This window comes from Pelophylax lessonae, assembly GCF_965119305.1.
Source record: "Pelophylax lessonae genome assembly, chromosome: 10".
Classification (NCBI taxonomy): Eukaryota; Metazoa; Chordata; class Amphibia; order Anura; family Ranidae; genus Pelophylax; species Pelophylax lessonae.
Window position 1 is genome coordinate 208,787,455 of NC_138777.1, and position 18,220 is coordinate 208,805,674.

Here is an 18,220-nt window from a genome sequence, read left to right on the forward strand (position 1 = left end):
ACCAAACCAGGGACCCCTTGTTCTCTGGCTCAACATCATGAGATTGTCTAGAGACTGAGGATCCCTGTTCCCCTTCACCAGAATCTCCTTTTGCCGAGATCTCGAGTGGAACTGTGCAAACAGAACCGTCTTGAAGGTAGACGCCATCAGGCCCAGCACCCACATGCAAGTCTGAAGAGATGACTATCTGAGCCGATTGCCTCCTGCAACTTCTGAAGTTATGCCAGATAGAGAATCGCTCTGGCAGAGCCCGAATCCAGAGTCGGTCCCAAATATTCCAGGCTCGTGGACGGGACCAGAGCAGACCTCTGAAGATTTAGAATCCAACCAAAATCCCTCAGCGTTTGCAGAGTGATCTCTAAGTAGGCAAACAGGGCAGTCAAAGACTCTGCTCGCAAGAGCAGATCGTCCAGGTATCCAGTATCGCGATCCCCCGCTGACACAGTAATGCTAGAACCAGGGCCCCCATTCTTGGAACCCCCATTGGAGGCCCAGAAGGGTTTTGATCTGGAGGAACGAAAAGGCCGCTTGTGAGCAGAAAAGGAGGGACCCCGTCTGCGACGGGACTCCTTACCCTTGGAAGCCTGAGGAAGAAGAGTACTCTTTCCCCCTGTGAGGCCTTTGATTATGTCATCCAAGGAAGTTCCAAACAGGCGGAACATTGGACAAGGCCTTCTTAGAAGCCTGGTCCGTGGACCAGCATTTCAGACAGATAATGCGCTGCAGGACCACCGCAGAGACAGACAGTCTAGAAAGCAAGGGATCCAAAGAGGTGTCACAGACTATAGCCCTTGGCCCAATTGATCCGCCAGCACCACAAACTCAGGAGGGAGCAGTTTTTCCTCCAGGTCCAGGCGTAAAACGTTTGCCCATTCAGTCATAGCTTGTGACACCAGGGTGATGGCAAACACTGGCCTAAGTGCTGTTCCAGCCACAGTGAACATATGGCGGGTCAAAGCCTCCGACCTCCTATCAGCCGGATCAGAGAAGACTGGAGACTCTTCTACTGGAATTACCGTGGCTTTATTCAACCAGGAAACCGGAGAGTGCACTACAGGATACTGCATTGCAAACCACTTAGGGATTGCAAAGGTGTGTTTTGGGGACCCCCACTGTTTTGAGACAATATATTTAAAGAAGGTGGGAAAGAGGAACACCCTTGCCACTTTGGAGGACTTGTGGGTGCCAAAGGTGACCAGCGCCTCTGATGCTGCCCTAGTCACATCTTCCAAATGTAAGGTTTCCCGCACTGATACAATCAGTGCATCCACTAATGCCTTTTCATGTGCGGCTAGAGGAACAGAGTAATCATCCTCACTAAGCATGCGGGGTGCGTGGACGTAGACCCTGAATTGTAACTGGCATCCGCGGAGGCCGATTCAGACCCTGGATCTGAATAGACAGAAGAAGCAGGTGAAGGCGGGGGATGCGTTTTAGTAGCCCGTTTGCCCAGGACCAAAACCACTTTGGACACCAAGGACTCCAGGACCACCGTCAGTGCAGCCAGTTGTGGGGCCCCGGAGGGCAGGCATCCCCAGAGTGGATCAGGTGGTGAAACGTGTTTCAGTGACTTCATGAATGGAGAGGGAATCTGCACCACAAATGTAAAAACTGTAAAGGACACCCCACTGCGCTGTCGGCACCACAAGGCCCAGCACAGCACTACCGCTGTATAGCAGCAGCAAGAGGGAGAGGGAGCCTCAGGCACTAACCACCACCAGACAGCTCACAGCAAGCTTCTGCATAGCGTGCGGCAATCAGTAAAATGCATGTCTGCCTATTAGCACTAGAGGCCGAGGACTTCCCACTGCTGAATCACCATCCATCTGCGCTCCAAAAACATGGTCGCCACTATTTTCAATGGGAAACTATAGGAAAATTGGTGCCGAGGCTACAAAAACATGGCCGCAGATCTGTAGCAAGCCAGGCTACAAGAAAATGCCCACGAGGGTCCCAGAGGTCTCAGGGCCCATCTTTCTCAAGGAGCGATAGTTTTGGGCCCCGGCGGTGCGCTACTCTCCCCCCCCTCCACCACCCCCAATTCACCTTTAGAAAGGGGGGGGGTTGTGTGAGCAGATGGGGATCACAGGCCACAGAAACCCCCGAGCTGGGGAGCGGGGAGATGCAACTGGGAAGGAGGGCATTAAGGGGGTCCGACCATCCCAGGGAGGGGCCCACGTCCACCCCAAAACCCGCCAGGTGTAGAGGGGAGACAGCTAATTACCACACCAGGAACTGGGTGGGCACCACACCGGACAGGACACCGCTCTATTGCAATGTGGGTGCTGTCAGCCAGGAGGAAACGCTGTGACTCAGGCCAAAGCAAGTTCGTATGTGCCCTCGTGAGACGTTTAACTCGCAAGCCAGCCCCCATCCAGTGGGGCTATGTCGCAGCTGACCTAACATGGAGCTGCAGTCTGCACATTCTCGCTGGCTGGACTGGGGGGACCCTAAGGATCTAGATTATCCAGTTCGCAGCCCAGTCCGGCAGTTGATAGTAGATTCTCACAGGAACAAAATAATAAAAGAAGTAAAAGAATTCCATTTAAAAATAAAAAAATAGCTAGGACCAGAGATCCCAACAATGAACTAGGTCCTTACTCCTGACTAGGCAGAAAAAAAAAACTGAATACATATAGCAGGAAGTGGGAGCATAACCCCAGGGACTGCCCCATAGGTGTGCTCAAGCTTTTCTCTGCCTAGTGTCCTACTCCTGTAGGGGGCAGCTAAACCCTACAGTCATTAGAATGAAGAGCTGTGTCCGTCAATGAACCAAAGAGAAATTACAGTTTTCATGATGAACAGAGGAGGTCAATATGAAATCTGTGGATGATGAGAAGTGGGAATTGCTAGCTGTAGATTACTATCAGATAACCTCAAGTATTGTATTATACGCCCATGACACCCTCCTGCGTAAAGGCTCGAGGCCCAAATTACAAAGAGCTCTGGTATGTTTTGCTAGGTAATGTATAATAACAGTAATCATGATTAATTGAGTTAAGTTATTAATGTAGACATGCAATGTAAAGCTGGTGGAATTTCTGTGATAGGGTAATAAGATCTTTCTGTGAACCTCTGTCCCTACTGGACGTTACAGCAGATTTCCACTTCAAAGAGAGTCTCTGGGATAATGAACATTTACTTGGAACAATGACGGGAGATAATGAGTATGAAGCAGCACAGCTGTCAAATGTGTCTCATATAAGGAGACAAGTGAAAGAACTAATGAGAGGCTGCACAAATTATCACTCTTAAAACGCAACTCTCCTCTTGGGTATCCTGTGATTTATCACAAGCACGACACTTTCCTCCTCTCCATCTCAAAACTTTTCTGAGAGCACAATCACTGTTTTAAATTAAAAAAAAAAAAAAGAAAAGAAATTTACAGTACTACCACTGCAAAAACTCGGGTGTCTCCCCCTTCTGGAAGAAGAAACCCAAATCCTCTGTATCTCTTTTCTCTACAACTGTCTGTCTGTGGTACCTGTGCCTCTTTGCCCCATCGTTGCCTATTTTACCCCAACCTCTTTGTATCTTTTCCTCCACTGTTTACGCATTGTATTGCCATATTCCTCCACGGCTGTCCATCTATTGAACACCAACACTCTATTGTAACCCATCTCTTCATTCCTCAACTGTCCAATTATTGTAAAGGAAGAAAAAAAAACAAAAAGTAGGTGCTAGCCCTTTCAGAGGCGTACCAAGGGGTAGACGAGACAGGCAAGTCCTGTGAGTGCAATCTAAATTCCAGGGTAAAGCCTGGGTGCTGGGAGTGCAATCTCAGTGATGGGGTAAGTGCTGGGGCAATTCCTGTGTGTGCAATCTCTTTGCTGATTTAAGTTCTGGGGCAAGTCCTGTGAATTGGTATAAATCTTGAACCGGGGCTGGTTTTTATCCCCCAGTCCAGCACTGGTATGGTGTGATTTCCCAGTGTTATGCTTGTAAAAAGGTGTGATTTATTAATGTTGTGTTTGCAATAAGTTTTAATGGCCTGTGTTGTGCTTGTCATAAGGTGTGATGTGCCTCTACTATGCTTGCAATATGGTGACAAGCATTCCTCTGGCACATCACCATCATCACACAAGTCTAAATATGTGTGTGTAAATATATATTTATGATTTGAGGTTGATACCACAGATTATTATTGCCATTATTGGGAAAGCATTGTATATGGAGCTTTGCTATTTCATGTGTACGAGTTGCAGTGATTTCATATACCACGGAGGGATTTGAGTGACAGCTCCTCGTCAAGGGCACTGGAGACCCTAGGTACGCCTCTGAGCCCTTTTATACAAATTATTAACAATGACCTGTGATTGGATAAATCAAAATATCCTTAAATATGATAAAGTCCAACTGTGTTAGATAAAGAAAACATCCCAATCACCGTGATCTTGTGAAATCAAATTTGATGTGCTAATTTTTTCTTTATGCATAAAAAGTGCTCTTCCACTTGCCCAGATGACATTTTCACTCCCCAGATGGTTGCAGCCCACAAAGCAGCCAACAAGTCTTGCAAGCTAAATCCTGTAAACAGAATTTCAGATCTTCTTCATTGCCAGTTTATGGATGTCACTATTGTAAATCCTCATACACTCAATATGAGTAAGCAAGAAAACCCAGAGATAATCTTATAGTGTAGCAAGTTTTATTAAAAATGTTAAAACAACAAACATTAAAATTGCACTCACATTTGGCAACAAGACAACAAGCTCAGATAATCTATTCCTCGCACCGCTGCTCTTGCTCACAGAGCCAAATTGTCCAATTATTGTATTCCAACCCCCCTCTTTATTCCTCCACAATTGTCCATCTATTGTATCCCAACCCATTCCCACATTCCTCCATAACTTTCTATCTATTGTACACGGATCCTCTGTGCTTTACTCCTCAACAACTGTCCATCTATTGTTTCCCAAGTCATTTCTTTTTTTCTCCACTTTGTCCATCTATTATATTACAAGCTATCTCTTCATTACTGCACATTTCTATTGTATCCCAACCCATTTCTGAATTCCTGCAAAACTGTGCATCTATTGTACATGGATCCTCTGTGCTTTACTCCTCCACAACTGTCCATTTAATGTATCCCAACCTATCTATTTATTCCTCCACAAGTGTCCATGTAATGTATTCCAAACCCATCTCCTTCTTCATCACTTGTATCCCAACCCATCTCCTCATTCCTTCACAACTGTCTTTTTGTTGTATCCCAACCCTCCTGTCTGTGCTTCAGTCCTCCATGACTGTTCGTCTATTACTGTCCAATTCTCTGTGCTTTACATCTCCATGATCTTCTATCTATTGCAGGGGTTTTTAAACATTTTCACGGTTACAGACCCCCACTGGATTGTCCAATGTATTCCAAATCTCCCCTATACTGTTGAAATCACCATCATCATTACAAATACTATTATGTACCAATATGACATCAAAAGATGCCAATACACTGGTTTTACTTTACATATAAATAGCTTAGAAACAGAATGGCTGGAAGAAAAATACTTATTTAAAAAAAAAATCATACAGACACACACACACACATATATATATATATATATATATATATATATATATATATATATATATATATATATATAGCTACAACTACAGGGATGTTTTTGCTGCTGTTTTATGTTTTTTTTTTTTCTTGTGAAATTAAAGCATAGAAAACTGTGCTATGGTATAACATTTTTCGTGGAGACAGCTAGCTGCATATTTTACTTTCTTTCTAATGAAAGAACTAGAAGGCTAATGTGCTGGCGGTATATTTTAAATGAACCAAAATAAATATGAGTCTGCACCTTGAAGAACTAGTGAGCAAAGGTGGCCCCTGATTTCCATCTTGGCAGGGTCCCTGTAATGGGGGCTAACTGTTCAGGTCAGAGATCTACTTTTCAGAGCTGTGCTAATCAATTTTGCTTGGATATTTGCTTGAAACTCAATAAGCCGGTCACAGTATCATAACTGAGCGCAGTGAACAGTTAATACACATTTTTATATGAAATGTTTTTATCTTCTGATCCTGTCCTAGATAAGGATTTCAAGTGAGGTTTTTACTACTCGCTGTGCTAACTCCCCGTCAATCATCTTTCAGGAAACTGAACAAGGCAGAAGAGCCACCTGCCTAGAATAATATTCCAGGAATCAATGTGCTTTATTATTGAAGCCAGGATGTTTATTTTCAGTGCAAAGCTGGGTGCTATTCGGGCTCAGCCGGGAATAGGAAAACGCCTGGTAGCTCTGTTACTAAGACACAGAGTTGCATTAATATTATCAAAACAGCTAGTTTCTAGCTTAGAAAAATAAACCCTGTCTCTGGAGCAATTAAATAATATCTTTGGCTGATTTGTGAGCGAATTAGGGATTTATTTAGGAGAAAGGGGAAGAAAGGGACTTCCATAGGCTTTACAGAACATTTTTTACTACTGTTACAAAAGTTCAAGAGGGCCAACTATGTTCTGAGAGAATTCCGACTTAATGAACTCGAGAATTTAGAGCTGAATATGAAAGAAAAACTATATTTATGTCAGAAGAGAGCATTGCTGTTGGTGAGCAGTAGAAGGATACAGGAAAATCTCCTACACACATCTCTACGTCCTCAAATATCAACATTGTGATCTGAGCTGTATACTCAACATATAATTCCTTGGAAATTAGGGCTGATCATCCAAAAATGTCAAAATGAAGCTGGTTTTAATATTGGAAAATAAAAGTCATATATGATGCAATCTGATAAGAGCATTAACACAGCTCTGTTTTTCTGAGCCCCCCCAACATACTTTTATTACCTGTTAATCCTGTTGGTATATCTGTTATTTTTCCACTTCCTTTTAATAGGCTAACTGCCCAGCAAAAGTGGCAATAAAAGAGATTGGGATAAATCATTTAGAGCTGACTTCCCTTTTACCTTGATTACCCTTGCAGTGTCCCTGGACATCCAGTGACAGGACAGATACAGACTGCCACCGGACAGCCTCTTAGCCATTCTACCAAAGCTGTTTGCTGGAGATTTGTCTCTAGCCACTGACCAACCGACGCGTTGTCTGACGCATTGACATCAACATATGAAGAATCTGAACAGAACAGGACTATAACTTTGACAATGAGTAAGGGTAAAACCAGTGGCGGCTGTGCTCAACATTTTTAGGGGGGCGCAAAAAGAAAAATGTAATAGGTATTGCTTCGCGGCAAAAAACGCGGTAAAAAAATTGCATGACTTTGAGGTCATGGTACAGGCATGGCACATGTGATGGTATAGGCATGGCACATGTGATGGTATAGGCATGGCACAGGTGATGGTATAGGCATGGCACAGGCATGGCACAGGTGATGGCACAGGTGATGGTATAGGCATGGCACAGGTGATGGCATAGGCATGGCACAGGTGATGGCACAGGTGATGGCATAGGCATGGCACAGGTGATGGCATAGGCATGGCACAGGTGATGGCACAGGTGATGGCATAGGCATGGCACAGGTGATGGCATAGGCATGGCACAGGTGATGGCATAGGTGATGGCACAGGCCGGCTTCAATTACTTACCTTCTGACGGCGGCGGGATGGCGGGATTCCGGGAACCGAGACGAGCAGCGCAGTGGGCGTCCTCCTCTTCAGTCCTCTGTCTTCTGGTCCGGGCGGCGGGAAGGAGATCGGGCGGTGACGGTGCGTGACTGACGCACGCACCGGGCACCGCCCCCATTGCGAGTCAGCGATGTCCTGGATGATGATTGGTCCAGGCTGGAGACTGGACCAATCACAGCCAGGATATCACGAAGGTGGGGGTGGCTCAGCGCTTTTTCCTGCGCCCAGGTTACGCCCCCAGAAGGCAGCCCCCCATAGCCACCAGGCCCAGCGCATAGGCCTGCGAACACAATTTTTTTTTTTTCAAAACTTTTTTTGTTCTTTTTGTCATTTTTTTTTCTATTTTTTTTTTTTTTTTTTTAGGGGTGGCGGCGCTCTGGCGCCCCCTATGCACGGGCCGCCACTGGGTTAAACTTATAACCCTGGCAAAGTCTCTGTCTGGAAAGCATAGACGTCTGGCACTGTGGGTTAGAAATGAAACAGAAGTCATGAACTGTATTAGGCATGAGTTCAACTGATATCAACATATGGAGAACAGAACTGTCATTTCCAGTAAGGGCAAAACCTATTAACCTGGCACCACAGAGTTTAGAAATGAAACTGCATGAACTCCTACGGCTTCTAATACCATTTGTATGTTGATGACACCCAAATGCATCTTTCTTCCCACAGCTCACCCCCATCAGTCGTCTCACACATCACTCATGTACTAACAGACATATCAATATGGATGCCACACCACTTCTTTAAACTCAATCTCAAACATGAATGCATAGGGGCCCTTAGGGGCATAAACTCAAGCATCACCAAACCACTGCATGCCACTGAGTGGGGGGGGGGGGGGGCAATGAAGGGTTAAGTGCTCTTTTAAACTAGCATTAGCAGAATAAGTGCCCTCTGACTGGGATGTGGATGGGGCTCTTGTCAGCCTATAGGACAGTGCAGGACTGCTTGCCCTGCATTGTACACAATGACGTAAAAAAAAAAAAAAAACAACAGCCAGCAGAGTGGCAAAGGAATCGGCTTCAGTTGTGCAACAAAGAGGAAGCCTACAGGAGTGCAGAATAAGATAACTAAAGCTCCTTATTCCTCTGCTCCTGCACAAGAAGAGATCTTTAAGTATAACTAAAGACAAAACTTTTTTTTTTTTTTTTTTTTGGGGATAGAGGTAGAAGGCTTCTTTCACACTTCTCTGCTCAGCGGGGATCGATCCGCTGATCCCCGCTGAGCAGGCAGATGACAGCTCCGTCTCCCTACTGTGTGCGTAGAAGGAGGTGTCAAAGCCCCGCTGCTCTCTATGGGGGAATCGAAAGAGAGCGGACCGCCTTTATGTGCTGTCTGTGTCCCCATTATGGAGAACGACACTCTTTAATTGTCCGGATCACCAATGTCACTGGGATTTAAAGTGAGGGCAAATCCAAAATTTGTCACCAAAACAGGAATAGAGGGGAATCTTACCATAGGGAATATCCTTCTCTGATAACTGTATAGGATGGGATATCTCTCACAAAAAAGTCGCCCCACTTTCTTTTGAGTCTACAAGAACAGAAAGTGAAGGGAATATGAATAACAGGATAGCTGCCATAACCTCTGTATATTTTTACATAGCAGACACTCCGCTTTAACATAAAATTGATCCTAGCGGCAAATTCCCCACAGGATCACTTTTATGGGCGGCGGGAGAGGCGCCACCCCCCTCCCTCCGCTTCCTGGTCATTTCCCCGCTAATCGTAGCCGTCGGTAGCAGGGAAAATTATCCAACCCCCTGTTAGGATGGGCAGGAAGTCGAGTGAAGGCAAGATGTCCCCCACTCTACTCTATGCCTTAGAGAGATGTCAAATATCACTTCCACCCAAAGGCCTTAAAAGGGACAAATTATTTATTTTTTTATTGCTTTTAAGTGTAAATGTCAGATCTGAGGTATTTTTGACCCCAGATCTCAAATTAAAGAGGCCCTGTCCTGCTTATTTCTATGACAAGGGATATTTACATCCCTTGTAATAGGAATAAAAGAGATCCAATTTTTTTTTTTTTAAGGGACAGTGTAAAAAAAAAAAAAAAAGTTAGGGCTCTTTCACATGGTCCGCCTCCGTAGGCGGATCCGTGCTGCTCAGCGGGGATCGATCCGCGATCCCCGCTGAGCCGGCGGATGACAGCTCCGTCTCCGCTTGCAGTGCGGAGAGGGAGGTGTCACAGCCCCCGCTGCTCTCTATGGGGAATCGGATGAGAGCAGACCGCCTGTCCACTCTCATCCGATCCCATCCGATCCGATCCCCAGGAACGGATGGAAAATAGGGTTTCCATCCGTCCGGATTTCACGGACAGGATCGGATGCGGATGGCAGTGGGTGTCAGCAGACATGTCACCGCTGACATCCGCTCCTCCATAGGGCTGAATGGGGCATCCGATCAGATCCGCCTAAAAAACTGACAGGTGGATCTGATCGGACCGCCCGTGTGAAAAAGCCCTAAAGCATTCTGTACCTTCCGAGCTCGCACGCAGAAGCAAACACATTTGCAAGTCGTGCCCTTATATGTAAACGATTTTCAAACCACACATGTGAGGTATCGCCACAATCATTAGAGTGAGAGAAATAATTCCAGCACTAGACCTCCTCTGTAACTCTAAACTGGTAACCTGTAAAAATGTTTAAATCGTCGCCATGGAGATTTTTAAGTACCAAAATCTGTCGCCATTCCAGGAGCATGCGCAATTTTGAAGCATGAAATGTTTGGTATCAATTTACCCTGCGTAACATGATCTTTCACATTATTAAAAAGAATCGGGCTAACTTTACTGTTTTCTTACTTTTTAATTTAAAAAAATGTATTTTTTCCCATAAAAAATTGCGTTTGTAAGACCGCTGCACAAATACAGTGTGAAAAAGTATTGCAACTATCTCCGTTTTATTCTCTAGGGTCTCTGCTAAAAAAAATATATATATATAACGTTTGGAAGTTCTAAGTAATTTTCTAGCAAAAATTGTCAATTGTTACTTAATTTAGAAATAATTTTGAAGAAATTTACAAAAAAAATTGCTTAGATTTGCCACATTCTGCCCACTACAAGATTCTTCTTGCCTGCAGCTAAGATCAGTGCCATACTCCCTGCTTTACTTCCATCATTTCTGTCATTGGTTGCTAGGACCCCTGGCATCCCCAGCATTTACAGGAGAGCATAGCTGTAAGCCTTACAGTGGTAGAAGTGATTATGATTGGGATTCTGATGGGGACCCTTATGTAAGTAGGGGACTCTGATGGGGACCCTGATATAAGGGGGGACTCTGATGTAAGGGGTTATGATGGGGATCCTGATGTAAGGGGGAACTCATTTATTTAGGAGTGTGTTTTTTTTTTTTTTTTCTTGTAGCCACAAAATATTTGTAAAAAATTAGCTGTGGTCTTCATATCTAAAAGACGAAGAGCCCTGATTTAGGAGATGAGCTCCTTCAGATTATAGAAAATCTCCCAGTTTTTGAAACTAAAGTTTCTAACACCCATCTTCACCCAAAAAATTATTATATTTAAAACTCTAGGTACCTTTAGTATCAACTGAGTTTTAAAGATGATACATTTTACATTACCTCATACAGTATTTATTAACAATTCATGTAATATGGTTCTATCTTTTATACTGGTAAGAAAATTGGGTTTTGTGTTGTAATTATGTGCTGATAACTGATTTTATTTATAAATGCTGTATAATGGCACCTTTTATATTCTGTAAAGAGCACATTCACATTACAATCTGGCAGTATAATCAACTTTGATCCACCAAAACTATGTACTAAGAGAACCTACCTAAACAATCTCATCAATCTGTATTCAATCAGGCAGGCCCTTGCACAATACAGTTGGTAGATCTGAAGGAAATCGATCAGATTGCAATGTGTGGTAAGCATTAGGAATAAAATCTTAGTATCTGTTCCATTCTGTGTGTACGGGTGCTGCACAAAACCACTTCCTTTGCACTTAAGAAACTGCTGACATCCTTGCAACCCCTACTGCTGGTATGGACATCATAGGGACTGAACAAGAGGGAAAATCTCGCCAATGGCGTCACATACTGCAAAAAAACAGTTTTGGTTGGGGTTAGACTTTAGTAGATTTAGAGACTGCTCTGGAATTAGAAACTATAGAAAGTTTCTTTGTGTAAATGGCAATTCTGGAACTGACAATCAGTGCACTGCTCAAAGTAGTTGGGGCACTGGGAACAAAGGACGGCAATACCACAAGATACATTCGGTGACACTCTTAAACACAGATGTGCGAGATAACATGCTAGAGACACAAAGCATGGGCTTTGCTCTTTAGCAGAATGATGTCAATTTCACATATATTATCTCTGCAAAGCACGCTGCCCTGGCGTCTTCCCCTTCTTTCTTGGACCTCTGAATTCTTTGGCTAGAGATAAATGTGAATTGTGGAGAAAAAGAATAGAATATAAAAAAACAAGACAGGATCTGGAGAGAAGTCATAAGGAAATAACTGAAGGTATTTTCTTTATTAAGCACTGTCACAGGCTGCAGTTTTATCTGAGCCATTAATAATCTGTTGCTGACTGATGTACAGCCAGAATATTCCCCTTTTTTTCTGATTCAGGGGCCAATATGGCAGCATTACAGAGAATGGGGCCACCGCATTGAGTGCAGAAGTGTCAGGAGTGACAATGGAAACTGTTCTGTTGTGTCTCAGCCAGTGTGCAGCGAGACCCTGGAACACGGACTGTTTTATACATTAAGTCAGTTTAAAGGACCTTTACAAAAAGGGGGATGTTCATAAAGCAGGTTATTTTCTTTATATAGCATCATTTTTTTCCCTCCAATGTGCTGGCAAGTTCTTAAGACACCACAGCACACTTTTGACTATTTTACTGCGTGTAAAACCAAAACTGCAAGTGACAATATCAATAGTGGAGCTGCCACTGCCAATTTGTTTTCAAAGACTAAGGCTTCTCGGCTGTCACTGTGATTCTGGCTCTGTTTACTAGTGAATCTCTGACCTAGAACAAGTATGTTATCCAATGAAGTCTGAAAAGACCTTTCCTACTGACTTGGTCAAATTCACACTTTTCAAAAAATTGGTAATGACAGCGTCCATATTTTCATTCTCATAGATCACATTAAAGTGAATATGTGCTTTGCAAAACAAATCAACGTGTCCAGGATCCATCAGCACCACGTCCTGGTTCCTCTGAGGATACTGCTGCCATCAAACTGCTGTGAGAGAGGTGCATGATTACTGCCGCGGTATGTGTCTTTGGACACAGACAGTCGCGTTCAGGGAGGTAGCATGCATGGGTGTCACCTTAGAATTTGGCTAGCTAAGGAGACAAGGGAAGCTAGGAACAGTGGCCTTGGGACATTTCAGAAATTCTTCAGAAATTAAAAAAAAAAAAAAAGAAGCGGGTTAAGCATCATTTTAAAGTTGCGCTGAGTTGAGCAGCACAGAGGCTAAATAATTAGCCCTTCCGCCTAGCAGCACTTGGGTTGCCGGTTCATATCCCAACTAAGGTACTACCTGCCAGGAGTTTTCATGTTCTCCCTGTGCCTGGGTGGGTTACCTCCGGGTACTCCAATTTCCATAGACAAGCAACAACAAGAGGAATGCAGAGCCTGACGATCCCCCCCCTCCCCCGTACAATAGTGGCGGCAGCACTCAAGAGCCAATTGAAAAATTGGCTCAGGTAAAGACACCGCTGGATTTGTGGACAGGGTAGCAGCTGCTGTATTTATAGCTGCTGACTTTTAATTTTGTTCAAAAGGAGCCTGAAGCTCCGCTTTAACCACATGGGGCAAAATACTACATGCACTTTCTGCCATAAGGGACAGAATTGTAAGAAAAAAATATATATTGATAGATCTTCTTTAACTACTTTAAAGAATTTCTCTAAACCTCCTACATATATTTTCTATCAGCTTAGCTATAAACGCGATCAAAGTTTTGGAATTGTATCCACCATGAAAGGAAAATGCAGGAATCAATGTCATAATTTCTTAGCAGTAAAATCCTTTATATTAACAGCTTCCTTCATAAATATTTATACTTATGCAAAACTATTTAATGACATCCATAAGAAGCATGCCTAATTAGACAAGCAGTGAGTTGAAAGCTTGCGTTAATGTAACCAATGCAGCTATTTTCATTCTATGTTTCCAGAAAGCTAAACAATACATGTAAACAATGGTCTTGTATTTTCCACTTCTAATCCTTCACTGTTATCACATGTTTGCCTCCACATAGCAATCACATATACATGGTAAACCATTACAGTTTCACTGTTTTAAAGAGAACCTGTCAAAAAATTGCATGGAAATGAAGCCTTTTAATACACGGAACAAAATTATAAATTCAACACTTTTGTTTTGCCCCCCATTATTTATGAGCTAAACCCAATTATCAAATACTTTTTCTATGTACACAAAATGCCTATTTCTCTCAAATATGGTTAACAAATCTGTCCAAATCTGTGTTAGTGAGCATTTCTCCTTTGCCGAGATAATCCATCCACCTCACAGGTGTGGCATATCAAGATGCTGATTAGATAGCATGATTATTGCACAGGTGTGCCTCAGGCTGGCCACAATAAATGGCCACTCTAAAACCTGGATTTTCTACTTACCGTAAAATCCTTTTCTCTAAAGTCCATTGACAGACACAGCTTCATATCTTCTTTACCATTGGGTTATGCTGCCCCCTACAGGAGTAGGACACTAGACAGGAAAAAGCTTTCAGCACGCCTATGGGGCTGTCCCTGCAGGCATAACCCCACACACTCTGCTACAGCTTTCAGTTTTGTTGCAAGCAGTGTTTAGAAGACAACAACCCCATTCCACTCATAATTAGAGGGGCGGGTGCTGCGTCTGTCAATGAACTTCAGAGAAAAGGATTTTACGGTAAGTAAAAAATCCAGTTTTCTCTATCTCCCAAGGCTAAACAAAGCCAACCAGGTAACATGGAGCTCAACCAGGAACAACTGGAGATCACCAAGAAAAAACATACACCCTCAAAGAGACAGCAGCCTGCAAAGCATTGCGGCCAAAAGAGGCATCCGAAGATGCCAATACATTTACCTTGTAGAATTTTGTGAACGTGTGCACCGACGACCAAGTAGCCGCTTTGCAAACTTGCATCACTGATGCTTGATTGTGAAAAGCCCAAGAGGCACTCAGCGCTCTAGTAGAATGCGCATTCACTGGGAAAGGAGGAACCTGACCCTTTAGCGAAAGATTCCATAGCCGCCAGGTAAACTCTAATTGCCTGAACCACATCCAAAGAATGCAAAGCAATTTCCTTGGGATGCTCAGGCTTATGCCAGAGTGAAGGCAGCACAATGTCTTCATTCAAATGCAAATCAGATACCACCTTGGGAAGAAACGACTGAATAGGTCGAAGTATCACTTTATCTCTGTGGACCACCAGATAAGGTGAACGGCAAGACAACGCCGCCAATTCAGACACCCTGCGGGCAGAAGTGATAGCTACCAAAAAGGAAACCTTCTGAGATAATGAAAGCAGAGGAATCTCCCTAAAGTTCTCAAATGGAGGTTTTTGAAGAACCGATAACACCAAATTCAGATCCCACGGAGGTAATGGGGATTGCCTCAGGGGCGCAAAATGACGCACCCCCTGAATAAAAGTGTGAATCAGGGCATGCGTAGCTAAAAGGCGTTGGAAAAACACAGCCAAAGCCGACACTTGGCCTTTGACAGTGCCCAAAGTCAAATGCTGTTCAACCCATTTTTGAAGAAAAGGCAAAACCCTAACTAACAAGCGAAGGTGCACTTTCAACGATTCACACCATGAAATGTATGATTTCCACGTACGATGATAGATCTTCCTGGAAGTAGACTTCCAGGCCTTCAATAGCGTAGGAATCACAGAGTCAGAAAGACCTCTATCCTTCAATACCTGGCTTTCCACAGCCATGCCGGTAAAGCCAGCGACTGTAAAGCCAGATGGAAGATCGGCCCTTAAGACAGCAGATCTTCCCTGAGAGGAAGTCTCCAAGGAGCATCGGCGACCAACCTTACCAGGTCTGCGTACCAAGAACGGCGAGTCTGGGACCACCATAACGACCGGAATCCCTTTCACCTCTATCCTGTGTAGAAGCCTTGCCAGGAGTTTCAGCGGAGGAAAGGCATAAATCAGCCGATACCGACCCCAAGGAGCCACCAGTGCATCTGTGGTGTCGGCCACAAACTTTTCCACCCAATCCAGAATCTCGGCCACCTCCCGGGCTGCCAAGACACTTTTGGTGCCCCCTTGATGATTGATGTAAGCCATGGCCGTGGCATTGTCCGATTGAATCCAGACCGGGCAACCCTGCAGACGAGCCGTCCAATGACTCAGGCAAAGCTTTATCGCTCTGAGTTCCAAGATATTTATCGGCAGCTTGGACTCTTCCACCATTCAGGATCCCTGGGTGCAGAGTTTCCCCAGCACTCCACCCCAGCCTGAGAGGCTGGCGTCCGTGATTACCACCGTCCAATACAGCGGCAGGAAGGAATTGCCTTGGCGAAGTGCTGACGAGTGAAGCCACCACAGAAAAGCAGACTTTGTGTTGCGACTCAACCGAATCATAGTATCCAAGGATTTTGGATCCTTGTTCCATTTTATGACAATCTCCTTTTGTAAGGGTCTCGTGTGGAACTAAGCAAACAAAACCGCCTCAAAGGTTTATACCATCAGACCCAAGGCCCGCATGCAAGTCCCCAGAGAGGACAGATTGTATGCCAACAACAACCGGATCGCCCCCTGCAAATTTTGCAATTTGTCCAGGGGAAGAAAGACTCTCGCCAAAGCGGAGTCCAGAGTCAGGCCCAGATAATCCAGTCTCATTGAAGATATCAGGGCAGATTTTTTTAAATTAGTGTTCGGACAGTGATCGTCAAGTCGTCCAACAGGACTGAGTTAGAGTCTGCCCTCAATAGGAGGTCATCCAGGTACCGCAGTACCGAAATCCCCCGCAGTAATGCCAACACTGGAGCCAGCACCTTGGTAAAGACCCTGGAAGCGGAGGGGAGACCAAAGGGTAATGCCGCAAATTGATAATGCTCCTCTCTGGTGTCCAGCTTAAATAAGGATGTGTAGGTATGTGTCCTTGATATCTATGGAGGTCAAAAACTATCCTTGGTGTAGGGACGCCACTACAGTACGAATGGACTGCATGTGAAACCTCTGTACCCACACAAATGGTTCAAAGCCTTGAGGTCCAGGATTAGATACAGTTTGACTTCCTTCCTTGGTACAGTAAACAGGTTTGAATAAAACCCCCGAAGTGGCTCTTTTGCTTCAGCTTCTCCAGCAGACTCTCCATACGGCGTTGTCGCTTTTTCCCCATAGTAGCTTCAGGGGTGTTTAACAATGTCCGGAGGTCTGGATGTCCTGCAAATGAAAGAGGAAAATGTCCTCAAGTTCCTGGCTGCAAGAACGCACTTGGGTGGCACTAACCTCGACTTTCAAATGGAGCAATATATCTACAAAAGGAAAAGTGATGGTATTTACATTATAAATCTAAAACGTACATGGGAGAAGCTTCTGCTTGCTGCACGTGCCATTGTAGCCATTGAAAACCCAGCTGATGTTTGTGTGATTTTCTCCAGAAATACTGGCCAGGGGGCTGTTCTGAAATTTGCTGTGGGGCCACCCCAATTGCTGGTCGCTTCACACCTGGTACTTTCACCAATCAGATTCAAGCTGCTTTCCATGAACCACGCCTGTTAGTTGTGACTGACCCACGAGCTGATCATCAACCTTACTGAGGCATCATACGTAAATATTTCTACTACTGCTCTCACCCGTACGTTATGTGGGTATTGCCATCCCCTGTAATAACAAGGGTGCCCACTCTGTTGGTCTTATGTGGTGGATGCTGGCTCGTGAAGTTATGCGCATAAGAGGAACAATTTTCTGTGAACATCCATGGGAAGTCATGCCCGATCTCTATTTTTACCGGAATCCTGAGGAGATTGACAAGAAAGAACAGGCTGGTGCAGAGAAGGCTACCAATGGTCTGCAAATGTTCCGCAGTTTCCTCAGCCTGAAGTTCCTGACTGGTCAGAAGGAGTACAAGTCCCATCTGTGCCAATCCAGCAATTTCCTGCAGAGCGTCCTGAGCTCCCAGCAGCTCCAAAATCTGCAGCTGCAGAAGACTGAAGCTCCCAGCCAGCTAGCACAGATGACTGGTCTACTGCTCCAACTGCTCAGGCATCAGAATGGGCTGGAACAACTACTGAATGGTCTTAGAAAAACGTCCTGGTGTTACCCATGTTCAAATATCCATGGCGGACTTTTGAAATAAACCCATATGAAAAAAAAAAAAAGAAAACGCGAAGCGGTTCCTGAGAGGGAACGGGCACAATCACCCTTTGCAACAGCAGATTTTGTACCGCCTCTCAGAGATCCTTTAAACGGTCTGGAGATAGGCGCTGATTGAACGGGAAGAACCTGTCCGACGGTCGAGACGGGAATTCGATCTTTTCCACCGATTGGATCAGTTTGTGAACCCATTTGTCCTGAATCACTTTGGACACTAGCTTTACAAAACTGCTGTAATAGCTGAAAGGGGCTGCGACCCAGAAGGTTCCACCGCCACACCGAGGGGGTCTGTAGGTCAAATTTTGTCCTGGGACTC

The 18,220-nt window shown here is 44.5% G+C and overlaps 1 protein-coding gene and 1 pseudogene across 3 annotated transcripts in view; one reads left to right on the forward strand and one right to left on the reverse strand.

The window, feature by feature from the left end:
* The window catches only part of BANP (BTG3 associated nuclear protein), a 645,526-nt gene that overhangs the window by 364,804 nt on the left and 262,502 nt on the right, over positions 1–18,220 (reverse strand). The gene's annotated exons all lie outside the window — the stretch shown is intronic.
* LOC309564899 (small ribosomal subunit protein uS2-like) lies at positions 16,872–17,860 on the forward strand (annotated as a pseudogene). Its single transcript has one exon. The product of its transcript is annotated as a small ribosomal subunit protein uS2-like (transcript).